At 38.7% G+C, this 13,871-nt stretch overlaps 1 protein-coding gene and 1 long non-coding RNA gene across 5 annotated transcripts in view; both read right to left on the bottom strand.

Moving 5' to 3' along the window:
• DCLK2 (doublecortin like kinase 2) overlaps positions 1-13,871 on the bottom strand; it is a 136,441-nt gene that overhangs the window by 90,621 nt on the left and 31,949 nt on the right. The window lies entirely within an intron of this gene.
• On the bottom strand, positions 8,304-12,821 carry LOC122465654. The gene is made up of 2 exons (XR_006290649.1): positions 12,025-12,821; positions 8,304-8,470 (listed from the first exon to the last, which is right to left on the bottom strand). It is a non-coding gene; the product is annotated as an uncharacterized LOC122465654 (long non-coding RNA).

Genomic DNA, 13,871 nt, shown 5'->3' with positions numbered 1-13,871 from the left:
AATTAAGTTATAATTAATTTTTTTAAAATCTATCAGGAGGTTCAGAAGCCAAGGTGATTTTGTGGTGTTAAGTAATACTTTAAATACGGATATCTGTGTTGCTGTGCCAAAGCTCTGGGAAGCCACCTGATGTTTGAGATACCACTGAGTCTACCTATTCTGCCAGCATGGGCCCCCTTTAGCCTGTCTTGCTGAACCAAGCTCTTAAAACCTCCTCTAACACACATACACAGGCAGGGCCAAATCCAGCTGCAGATCAGCTCTGGGAAGACTCGGTTTAAGGGACTTGCTCCAGCAGTCAGATGTCCACCTCCCTTGCAGTACAGACCCAAAGATATATTATGAAATTCACCTCTTCCGTCAATGTGGAGGAGGGTGTACGCAACTTCTTGCCCCTCCTCCTCCAGTTAGAAACCACATAAACTAGGTTATATTGTAAACCAGAAACACATTTATTAACTATAAACAGGTGTATTTTAAGTAGTTAAGGAGGTAGCAGACAGAACAAGGCAGATTACTAAGAAAATAAAACAGAGCATGCAAACTAAGCTTAATGCACTAAAGAAACCGGTTACATGCAAGTTCTCACCCTAAATGTGGTTTTAATAATCTTCTTCACAGGCCAGATGCCCTTCCAGCCTGAGTTCAGTCATTTCCCCCTGTTCAGTCTTAGTTGTTGCCAGCAGTCACCTTGGGTGGGGTAGCAGGGGAGAACTGACTACCTGGATTACCTCACTCCCCACCCTTAAATAGGAGTTGCATAAGGCAGGAGTCCTTTGTTTCCTAGTTTGACTCCCCTTCCCTTACAGTGGAAAGTTATAAGAAGTCCTAAGTAATGTGTTTAGTATCAGGTGACAAGACCACCTGACCCTGTAAGATCACAGCGTCCATGAGTCAGTAGCAGTATGGAGGGTCCACAGGAAGGCCAAGTAGCATAGTTGAAATACAGATACATAGTCAACATTCCTAACTTCAGATACAGAAAACACCATCCTGGCCACTCTGGATGTAGAAGCCCTCTACACCAACATTCCACACAAAGATGGACTACAAGCCATCAGGAATAGCATCCCCGATACCATCACGACAAACCTGATGGCTGAACTTTGTCCTCACCCACAACTATTTCATATTGGGTACAATTTATACCTTCAAGTCAGTGGGACTGCTATGGGTACCCGCATGGCCCCTTAATATGCCAACATGTTTATGGCTGACTTAGATCAACACTTCCTCAACTCTCATCCCTTACGCCCCTACTCTACTTACACTACATTGATGACATCTTCATCATCTAGATCCATGGGAAGGAGGCCCTTGAGGAATTCCACCAAGATTTCAACGATTTCCACCCTACCATCAACCTCAGCCTGGACCAGTCTACACAAGAGGTCCACTTCCTAGACACTAATAGGCAGTGCTAATAAGCTAATAAGTGCTAATAAGCAATGGTCACATAAACACCACCCTATACCGGAAACCTACTGACCACTATACTTACCTACATGCCTCCAGCTTTCATTCAGACCACAGCACACAATCCATTGTCTACAGCCAAGCTCTAAGATACAACCGCATTTGCTCCGATCCCTCAGACAGAGACTAACACCTACAGAATCTCTATCAAGCATTCTTAAAACTGCAATACCCACCTGTTGAAGTGAAGAAACAGACTGACAGTGCCAGAAGGGTACTGAGAAGTCACCTACTACAAGACAGGCCCAACAAAGAAAGTAACAGAACGCCACTAGCCGTCACCTACAGCCCCCAACTAAAACCTCTCCAGTGCATCATCAAGGATCTACAACCTATCCTGAAGGACAACCCCTCACTCCCACCAGTAAGACAGGCCAGGGCTTGCTTACAGACAGCCCCCCAACCTGAAGCAAATACTCACCAGCAACTAAACACCACACAACAAAAACACCAACCCAGGGATCAAACCCTGCTACAAATCCTAGTGCCAACTCTGTCCACATATCTATTCAAAGGACTCCATCATAGGACCTAACCACATCAGCCACACCATCCAGGGCTCATTCACCTGCATATCTACCAATGTGATATATGCCATCATGTACCAGCAATGCCCTCTGCCATGTACATTGGCCAAACCGGACAGTTTCTATGCAAAAGAATAAATGGACACTAATCTGACATCAGGAATCATAACATTCAAAAACAAGTAGGAGCACACTTCAATCTCTCTGGTCACTCAATAACAGACCTGAAAGTGGCAATTCTTCAACAAAAAAAACTTCAAAAACAGACTCCAATGTGAAGCTGCAGAACTGGAATTAATTTGCAAACTAGATACTGTCAGATTAGGCCTGAATAAAGACTGGGCATGGTTGGGTCATTAGAAAACCTAAACTTAAATTTCCCCAATACTAATTTCTCCCTACTGTTACTCACACCTTCTTGTCAACGGTCTGTAATGGGCCACTCTCTTACCACTTCAAAAGTTATTTCTCCTCCCTTGGTATCCTGCTGTTAATTGATTTATCTCATTAGACTGACCTAATACTTGGTAAAGCAACCATACATATCCTTTCATGTATTTATACCTGCTCCTGTACCTTTTACTTCATACATCTGATGAAGTGGGTTCTAGCCCACGAAAGCTTATGCCCAAATAAATTTGTTAGTCTCTAAGGTGCCACAAGGACTCCTCGTTTTTTTTTTAGAAATTATACAGGCATACACATTGTATAATCACATTCAGTAAATCATAACCTTTCCAATGATATCTCACATTAGCCATCTTGCATAAAGTATTGCAGTTATGTCATTCATATCATAATTTTCATAAAGAATATGGAATGACACGTCACAGCTGTTGTCCTTGTGCACCCAAGACTGCCCCTCATATTCCCCTTGATTGGGAGAGCTGGGTGTGCAAAGGATGCAGGATGTATTTTTTTCCTCCATGTTGTCCCTTAGAGTTGCCAACCCTCCAGGATTGTCCTGAAGTCTCCAGGAATTAAAGATTTATCTTTAATTAAAGATGTCATGTGATGAAACCTCCAGGAATACGTCCAACCAAAATGGCAACCCTACATGTAATTGATTCTGCCATCTTTAACCATGGGGAGTAGTACTTTTCACTGAGATTTATTGTGGAATAATCAATGGAACTATCTATGGAGTAATATTACTCTATGTGAGTAAGTGTGGCAGAACTGGGCCCTTTATGGATCTCAGTGTTTTAATATTTTCTGATGGAAATATCCTAACATTTACTTTTATCAGTATTTTGTCTCTAAATGCTATCACCACAATGGCTACATTTTTAACCCACAAAGGTGTTCTATTTTTATAACATTCACTTAAAGGTTTTGCAATGCAAATAAATGGAAATTACCAAACATCCTTTAAGTGGTATGCACTCCCCTCCAAAGTACTTAAAAATTTAAAGATGCTCTCTTAATTGTGAATTGTAAAGAATGCAAAGAGGGAAATGGAGCCTGGGGATGCTCTCTTCACCTTCTTACCTAATGGCAGTGTGATAAACATAAAAGAAAATCAGCACTGGAATACTGTCATGCATTATGAATGCTGTACTACTCAAAGAGTAAACATCCATACTCATTAACATACCCAAGGTATATTTGCGCACCATATTCCCATACAGGTCTGCCAGTCACATGTGCTATGGCAGCCAGCTAACTGAAACTGGACTATTTGTATATAGTGTAATGAATGGGGATACTGCAGACAGCTCATTAGATTAACACATTTTAAAAACAGGAAAGACTTAAATTGGGAATACAGAAAACAAACATTGTACCTGATAACAGGATTTCTGCAATTCAGTTTGGATTAGTTTCTCATTCTGTCACCTTGACATGCAACAGAACTAATAAGCAATCCTAATTACTGCCTCTTAGGGCTCTCTGAACTGCTTTACTGAGAAGGCAGAAAACCCATATAAAATCATTTTAAGATTCAGGAATGTTTCAGATTGCACATGCAGACAAATGAATCAGCATGTACTTACAGAGGTGGGGAGAAGTAACATCTTTTCATAAGCCAATACAGGAACAAAAGTGTCAGATCTATGCCTGGAACTTGTTTGCTATGCTTCCACCAGCCGCTCTTTAAAATACACTTCTTCCATGATGCCTAGAAACCCTAGTCCTCCTTTCGAACAAAGTATTACAAATTACAGAAAAAGAGCCAAGTTAGGAAAAAGGAGCACACTAAACCTCATTGCTCAAACAATCTCTCTGTTTTAAAAATTGGATTGGGTTTTTCAAATGTCATTTTTAAATTACACTGTGCATTACATTTTTATTACCATAATATTAATAGTAGTTTGGGTATTCGCTGCCAGGGACTTGCATTTGCTTGCTGTGCACCTGGAACAAAATTCAGGGTTGTTTTTTTTTTAAACATGTAAATACAATTTTGTCACAACTTGCAGCTAATGCAGGGGAGATGTTCAAAGGGACCAGCTGCCAGAGTAAGAAACCAAGGAAATGGCTAGTTGATCTATTAGGCCACAGGGAAAAGTGGAGACCTTACATCTTTGCAGACTGAAGTACCCATCACATGTATCCTCCTTTCCCCTTTCAGAAGGAGGGCAAAAGGATTCAGATGTGGGTTGAATCCTAGGGCTTAGGCTGAAAGGGACCAACCCTGAATATTAATTATTTGGCATGGAAGCCAAATAATATAGCATCAGACCAAGTACATACCTGATATTTTGGGGATCAGAGTTAGTCCCCCTCATTAAAGATGATAAAGTTGCAGCTTTCTGCTCTAAAAATCCATCCATGCATTTCATTCTTCTGCATGTCCTGATCAATCATGGGTGGCTAATCTAAGAGTATTCAGCAGGTGTTTTCTATCACCTTCCTTGTTTTGCTCATCATGATGCTTTCACCTCAATTTGCTCAAACACAAATATAGTGTTTGTGCTTCTGACTTAGGTAACTCAATAATATAACCTAAGTATTCGTGGTATGCCTAATACAAGTATGCGGTATGCTGTTATGTACGACCATGTCATAGCCGGATATCCAGTCATATTTTCAATTATAGAAAAGTTTTCTTTCCTTCATAGCCTTACAAAGAAATTAGTGTCCCAGTAATGAATTCTTCTGGAGATGTGGATCCACTGATTTTTGTCTTTCACAAAGTGAGGGCTAGACATGAGTAGATGATCAAATATGGTCTTTAAAATAACTCATTTTAAAGATGACATAACATTTATAAAATGTCAATTTTAGGGCCCATCCAACTGATCCTCCTCCTCCTCTTCCTGTGGGTAGTCTTCCCTTACAGATTTAGTCCCTGCGTGGAAATGACAACAATGCAAGCAGCTCGAATTCTAACTTCCAATCCAAAGAAGTATTCTTAAACTGTTCAATGCATACTGCAAAATATGCTTTGGGATTCTGGCCCTCTCAAATTAAAAAGTTAACTATGGGGGAAAAAACAACAAGTTTTAGATGCTAACAGCCCAGAGTTAGTAGTTACTCCATGTAACTGTTAATACAAAAAACACAGAGGGAAGCAAGGATAAGCACAAAAAGATGACTGTTCCAATAAATTGATATAAAGTATTGATTCAAACATTACTGTTTCCAGGGCACTGTAATGCAATCAGTTTAATTTGTACAGAATATTAGTTCAGTGCAGCTTGGAGTTATAACTTTTCTCGTAAAACACACTTCCTTGACTACAGCGTAACAAAAAAAGTTCTTCTGATCTGTTTATTGCAAAAAATGTAAATGGTCTTTTTGAACAAGATTAAAAAGATAGCTTTCATTAACCAGCATAGTAGACACCAACACATTCGCTCTTGATACATGGTTAAAAAAAAAAGTATTTTAACAAAAATGTATGAATGCATGTTATATAGAGAAGAAAAAAAGCTTAGTGGAAATAAAACACAATCTTAAGATATGATCATCACAAATGCTTGCCATCTCCTTCTATATACACATAGTAGGAAAACACAACTGACTACCTGCTTATTACTTACAGAAAGCGTAGTGAATTAGAAATGAGCTCAAAGGTCAAAGTCTGGAACCAGAGGCAAAACTCACTCAACCCAAAGTTCAGGATTGTTTGGACCATGGCTGCTGGTCAGCCTAAAGGGCAAGAGTCATTGTCCAGCTACACCAGAAGACAGACAGGAGACAATGAGTGGAGTTTAATTAGGCCACAAGTTTATTCACTTAAAACATCTGGGAATACCCTGCAATAAATCATACAGCACCTGTCATCACTCTTTCCTAAATCCTTTTCACCTATCTGGGAGGGATGCCATCAGATCATCCCCTTCCCAAGCTGGTCACAGCTAGTGGGTTAAGAGGGCTATAAAAGGAAAGGGGTTGCCTTCCTGCTATACTAGATGTTAGGAGCCCAGAACCCCCCTTCCCCAGGTTCCTTCAGGATGGTTTCCTCTAAATCTCCCTCCAATCCATGATATCTGATAACTGTATCCTATCTGTAACAAGTGCCTGCACTGAAAATCTGCACTATTTTTTAAATTATTAAGTTACAATGTTTTAACCTAACCTCCCTGACTCCCCCAAGGCTCCTTGATGTGCTGTGGAAAGGCAAAAATCCCCATCCTGCCTCAGCCAGTCTGGCACCAAGGGAAAAATTCCTTCCCAGCCCCCAAGTATAAAGGCAACTAGTGTGATGCCCAAAGCACGTCATGAAGAAAACCAGCCCTACTCTGATTCCAAGGGTGGGAATTGCTCGCCCGACTGCAGCAAGAGAGGGCTTCTTCATAACTGTCCGCAGTATGTCCCCCCTCATCTTCAGCCACCTAGAAGGGCAGTGCCCTCCACTCCATCCACTCACACCTGGTTGAGCTACTTCCTGCTCTGTCCAAGTAAATTTTCTCTGTCCTCCCTCTCTGCCACCAATTGCAGAGGAAGCCCCCTATAGAGCCACAATGCCTCCTTACAGCTAGCTGGATAAAGAACCCACCACATACAGCTGCTGTGAGCACATTAAATATCTGGATCTAAACATTGGTCTGAAGTTCAGAGGTGTTTAGATCTGGTACCAGGCTCCAATTATGTTTTTTTTTTAAAAAAAGCACTAGTGCCTACTATGTACTAGATGCTTTCCATACACTTAAGAATGATGATCCCTGCTCTCGAGAATTCATGAACCTAGAAAGCTAGGTAACAGTTGATGTATACAAAGAGAAACAATTTTAGAAACAAGTTCTCTCCACCCCAATATGAAAAGAAAGTTCTTTTCAGATCTGTTTCTGTGAGGCAGTGAATCAGGATGTGTCATGCTGGGTTTGCTCAGTTTCACATCATTACATGAACTGAAGTGAAAAAAAATGCTAGAAAATAAGTAGTTTATTTATTGTTCTATACTTTGAACACACAAAAACAGCACACGCTCGGATAGTGATATCAGTAAGGTTTTTTACTTTCTTTCACTATCTTCTATTCAGCAATATTGTGGTTTGTTTTAAAATTACACACCCACTGAAGGGCAAATGGAAAACAGAGTTACTCCTGTCATACAAGGCCCTTCAGACTTAAAAACATTCAAATTCTATGTAATTTTAAAACAATTTACATTTCATGAGAAACAATGTGACACCTACATTTAGCCATTCTTTGGCTGATCCGGTCTTCTCAATGATTGTATTTATTCTACTTTCCCCAAATTCTACTTGAGGCAATAACTGTTACTGACAATCTCCTGAGTTTGTGTGTATGCTGCAGTGAAGTCACAGTTCACTAAGCATATTTTTCACCCAATGGCAATTGTTTCAGATACACATTTTTCTACACCTAACATTGTTTAGAAGTCTCAAAATATTACTGAAAACAAAACAAAAAAAATTTATGAGTGGGGGAAAAAAGGGGAACGACCACTTTTTGCACACCAGTTAATTTTTAAGTTAAAATTCACCAGTTCACCAGGCACTTCATCATGCTTAATCTCTACCATGCCTGAACTATATATGACAGATCTTATCAGACATCTACACCATCTTCAGTGCACTGATAAAACATTTACAGACTGAGAATCAGTAAATCCGGAAATAAGAAAAAAAAAAAACCTTCTGTATTCAATACACAATGAGCAAAAACCTTACAGATAGAAATTAGAGAATTCTCATCTCTGGCAAGAATTGGAGACATGAACATTTGCTACCAAAGGGTAAAATAAAGAACAGAACATGGCACTGGAATACATAAAAATGCTGGTAAAGTCATCATTTTTGTCACTGTTCACATCTGAACAGTAGCACTCGAGTGTGGGTTTGGCCCTATATCTGGATATTAAAATATGAATGGAATAGCAAATTGTTGATTTGAATGAAAAGTTGTTTTTTTTATTATTATTATTAAAGTCAGCTTTCATCTGTAGAATTATAAATACAATCAACGATGCTATTGTGCTAGTGAAGAAGCAGCACAAAAGGAAACTGAATAGCAACAAAACTGGGACCGGACAGTTTATCTTCATTATCCACCTGAACGGGAGAGACATGATAAAAGAAAAACAAAGTATAAATAGTAGAACACATTTGTAGAAGTTTAAAAAAAACCTATTCCAAATTCAGGGCCCAAACCAACCAAATATATCAATGGCCTTGACAACCAATCAAAGCCATATTTCTGAACTGAGAGCCAACCGACTTGTCATTTTTCTTGCTTTGTTTGGGGTTTATTTTGGACACTTCCAATAATTCAGTTTCAGAACACTGACTTCATATATAATATTTGTGAACCAAAAGAGATCATACTAGAATATCAATCTGAAAACCATGCTATAGCTTTTTAAAGTGCTTGATTTTTGTGTCATTTCCCTACATGCTGCTTTCCACTACAACATGCCCACAGAAAGTTTTTGGGTCCTTTTAGAACACTGGGCTTAAGTTTGCTTTTTTCAGAAACCCAAGATTTGGGCAACTATAGTGCTAGTGTAGTTTAAATCTGAGCAGCCAGAATAAACACTGTTTTTTCAAGGTTTCATAGCTTGACTGTTCCAAATTGATGCATTTTGATAAATAAAATTGTCTACCTAAATATTTTATTCTCTTTAGAAAAGAGTTTTAAGGGTTTTTTTCCAATTAGAGTGGCAAATAAAAAATATGCATCTGATGAAGTGAGCTGTAGCTCACGAAAGCTTACGCTCAAATAAATTGGTTAGTCTCTAAGGTGCCACAAGTACTCCTTTTCTTTTTGCGAATACAGACTAACACTACTTTGAAACCTAAAGAAAAATATGTGGATGTAGTTTTCAAATGCTTTAGAGAAATAAAATATTGTAGGCAGCTTCCCTTAAGAGTTTGTCAATTTTAGTTTTTTTTCCTTTTTTAAAAAATGTAATCTACAAAGGTAAGCTAGGGTTTTTGTATTTTGGGGAAAATAAAAAATAAACCAGCCAACTATTTTGAAGCATGCAAGCTATTTAAACAAATAAAAATATTTATTGTCTAAATATTTATGATCTGTATCATTTCTTTAAGATATTACAATGGGAGTACAGTTAGACCAACACATACACACCCACACACCCCAAATGAAAATCTATAGAAACATAACATAAGGAATCCAAAATAAAGTTAAAAAACAAAACCAACACATTATAGTTGATAACTTCTCCTTCCCCAAATGAATCTTAAAGTGCCTTCATATTTAAGCCCCCATCCAATTACCAAGGCAGTCAGTGGATGTCTTTCTAATGACTTCCATGGATGCTAAAATCAGGCTCTACACCCCTCTCCATGCACTATGCTGCAGCACACCCACTCCAGCACAAGGCTAAATAAGGTTCCTCGGAGCTTGTTAATGCCACTTTGCTTCAACTAGAAAGGGCTGCTAGACAACATTTTGAAGTTTCTAAACTGTTAGCCTAGCATGCCCACAAGGGTGCGTGCATGCAGCAGAGAGTCAGTCTTCCACAACTAAGTCCAAACTCTAGATGATGTTGCAGAAAGTTGGGCAAACACACACTTAGCCCTCCACTACAGAGTGTAAATAAATACTGTACATGGTGAAATTAATTCATTTGCACTTTGATTATTCATAAACATGACATTTGGCAGTGACTTTGGATCAGACATAGAAATCCCAGGACTGTTGTCCTCTTCATCCTCCTCGCTACAAGTATGCAGTGTTTTCTGATAGCAGGAAAAAAAAGTGCCTTTGAACAACTTACTGTTTTCTTCACAGACACAGGAATACTGCTCAAGTTATGTTACAGTAAAAAGGGTCAGATGGGTAACAAAATAAATAGTATATATGGAAAAGTGTCAGCAAATTGTCTCAAAATCTAAGCGCCAACTATACCTACAGATTCTTTTTATACTCTCCCCTCTTCTCAGATTCTTCCCACAGAGAAAGCCCTTGCCATTTCTTTAAGTTCCAGCAAGTTTTGTATTTGTTTAATACCGTATTAACTTGAATCTATTTGGTAGCTATCCTAATTGAGGGTGTAGTTCCAACAACCATTCCTTCCTTAGGAGAAAAAAGAAAAGGAGTACTTGTGGCACCTTAGGAGGTTACTACTGTACTTACTTTTACTCTCAAAGTCTAAAACTATTCTTTATATATGCCCCAGCTCTTAAAAGAAGCTTTCTAAGCAGCTTTTGAGAACATATGTTGTTTTTACTAGCTCTAGGTACAGTTTCACTCTGAATGAAGTGGATCTCCTTGGGGCCCCATCAGCGACCCACTGATTGAGTATTTATTTTTCCCACATTTAGAATCCCCAGCCTAACTCTTTTAGCTGATTCACTGCAAGAGTCTTAGGTCTTATCCAGATCCAGAGTACAGAAGAGTAATTATCTGCTAGTTGTTCTTTTGGAGTACCCTGCACTTACTGTCTGCAGTGTATTAACATGGTTAAGAACACAATTGTATGAGTCCTGAGGGCCCCTTACCCCCAAAAGAGGCTATCCCATGAGCAACAAAGTAGAAAGATATGGATCCACATTGATACTGATTTCCATTTTATAAAGCAAATAATAATAGTCTTTCTGAATGCAGTTATATCTGGAAAACCCCAGAGGCACTGCCATTTGATGGCCTGTTTATTCCCAACTAAGGGAATGATATTAGCATGTTTTTATAAAAATGTATTGTATTAGAAAAATATTTGTACGCTATATGGTATTAAAGTAGAAGTTAAGTGTGGCTGTTTAGGGCCCCCATGCTCCCTTCCGCACTTACTCAGTATTTCCTAGATGTTCTCTACACTAAACTGTAGGGAATACCATATTAATTTTATCAAAGGCAATATCTGAAATTGCTTATGGGTGACCACTGTAATAGTTTTTGTTCTAAAATTAAGTATTTTCAGCAGTGTTGAAAATTCTTGCTAGTTTGTATGTATTAAATGCAAATATTTGTATAACAACAAGCAGTTCTGTAGTAATCTCTTTCTCAAGGTGACTGGGAGCTATTAATAAAACTTAAAGGGACCATTGTCACCTTGAAATCTGGTTATGAGTTATACCAAGTCAGTTAAAAGGAGCTTTATGTACATACATGAAGTCCACGTAGCAATTTTTGTAATTTTATGTTAATCCTGTTGCTGTGTGAAAGGCCCAAACAAAACAAAAACCAAGGTCTAGCTCCTGCAAGTTAACACTCATGGGCAAATCCCTATGCCAGTGCTGAGCCACAATGAATTCAATAGGGCTGACCTATATAGGTTCTCCTTGCAGGATCAGAGTCCAACTGACATTAAAAGAGAAATGGTGAAAATGATCACACAAAATGCTGGCAAATACAGAAAGTAAACACACTGAAAACAGAAGGAAAGTTCGTGTTTCCCCTGATCTATTTCATTTACTAGTAACACCTCAGATTACTGTAACAACAGTAGGTGCATTTTTTAAATTGGTTGTGTGCCTTAAAGTTCAGGATTTAAATAAATACAGCAGCCCTGAGTTTGACTTTTCACATTGCCTTCTGAAAAATCAAAGTCTTGGCTTGTGCATCAGCAAAGAGTCAGGTTAAAGGGGAGTAAGATTAACAATTATTGTATATTATATACCCAGATTTCTAACCTACTTACAGATGCAGTGGGTGCAGGAGTGTAACAAATTTTGGAGTCCCGTGCTGCTATCAAATAGATTTATTTTTTAAAAATCACACAATTTCATCTTCTCTCTACGTGATCTCCAACTTGTTTTATTCAATTGTTTTCCTCTTCTCTTAAAAAAAAAAACACTATCCATGACTGTTAGTAATTTCTGTTAGCAAACATCAACATTATAAATGCAAATCGGACTAATTTTAGCATACCATTACAGTGCTCAATTCAAATGCATCTATCCTCAGCCATGTACCACACAGTCCCCTTATCAATATATTTTGTCATTCAGCTCTTCACAAAAGAGTTCTCACAATCATTTGCCCAAGTCAGAGATTTTACCATGAATCCTGACTTGTATCCAGCATTAAGTTTTGGAAGTTTCAGACTGTTTGCTTTAAAAGCAAAAGTGAAAATACTTCTGTTAAAGTAAAAGCTATACTAATATGTTGTTTCATAAAGTTTATTAGTGCATCCTCCCTTTGCCCAACCTAACTGAGCACAGAAGTGCAACCCACCCCCAAAACAAAACAGTGATTTCTGTGGGACCTTATAACCCCAGAGTCTTCATGGGTCTGATCCAAATTCCACTGAGGTCACTGGCCAAACTCATATTGGTTTCAGTGGGCTTTGGATCAGGCCTCTTAAAAGCTCCATCAGAATCCTCTGGTGGATGGGTTGGTGAGGTGTCCCCCAAGAGCTTTGCAGATGGTTGTCTGCCCACTATGGAATTGTCATGCGCTTAATTACAACTTCCAGGAACCCAAAGTGCTGCCTGTGGCGTGAATGTGCTTTACGTTAAAGAGCATGTTTCAAAACTAGATTATAGAGGAAAACAAGAAAAGTTTATGCTGTGAGAAACTGATGCTGCCTGGTTAATAGCTGGACATAACGGACATGGCAAGAATTTATGACACATCTTGAATGGAGCAAGAAAAGAGGCAGTTATTATCCAGCAACATCCATCATACTACACACAGGCTGGGTTGACAGCACCACCTATAATTAAGGTTGGCTGCCACTTCCCTTTACAAAATCCTATTTTCAGTTTCCAATAAGTTTGCCAAACTTCAACCATTTGGTCTGAGATTTTCCATGCTGGATGTTTGCCTCCAGCTGATTTTTTTTTAATTTAATTTAATGTCCAGCCAAAAGACTTCATTTGCTTCAGAGAACAAGAATGAAAAACATTATTTTTCCAATGTTAAAAAAAATTGAGACCTATTATTTGAAGAGCTCCAGTGTGCTCATGCTTTGTAGCAGAGACTTAAAATCTGGCAGAGGGGTGACCTTGTTGTCAGGGATGTGCCTTTTATCATCCTTGTGAAAATCTGCCCAAAATTTGGCCAAGTTATAAACTAGTGAGGGGAGGAAGGGGGGGGGGGGGGAAAATCACAGTTTGCACATGCTCAGCACAGTTGCTATAGTTGTATCAAACTCTCTAAAGATTCTGTCTTCACTGAACATCCTCAAGCCTCTCTCAGCTCAGTTGCAACCTTAAGTTGGCCCCCTTGCGTGTACGCATTATGAGAGTTTTTAATTACATAATCACATACTACTTTTTGCAGAACACACACTCATTCAGTTCAATACAGGATGGATAGTGCTCACTTACTATGCATCTATTCAACGCAGAAGGCCAAATTAAGATTGCATGGGCAACCTTAATCCTGGCATTTCCTAGTTTTTGCAACCTTAACTTTCTTGTAATATAGATTTGTATACATTGTTTTATATGAAACACATAAAACAACTATGGTAAATGTTTCCCCAAAAGACACTGATTTCCTGAAAATCCAGTATCAGTTTGCATGAAGTAATATCTTTTA

This window comes from Chelonia mydas, chromosome 4, assembly GCF_015237465.2.
Source record: "Chelonia mydas isolate rCheMyd1 chromosome 4, rCheMyd1.pri.v2, whole genome shotgun sequence".
Classification (NCBI taxonomy): domain Eukaryota; kingdom Metazoa; phylum Chordata; order Testudines; family Cheloniidae; genus Chelonia; species Chelonia mydas.
Note: the sequence above shows the minus strand (reverse complement) of the source record. Positions and strands in the feature narration are given on the sequence as shown.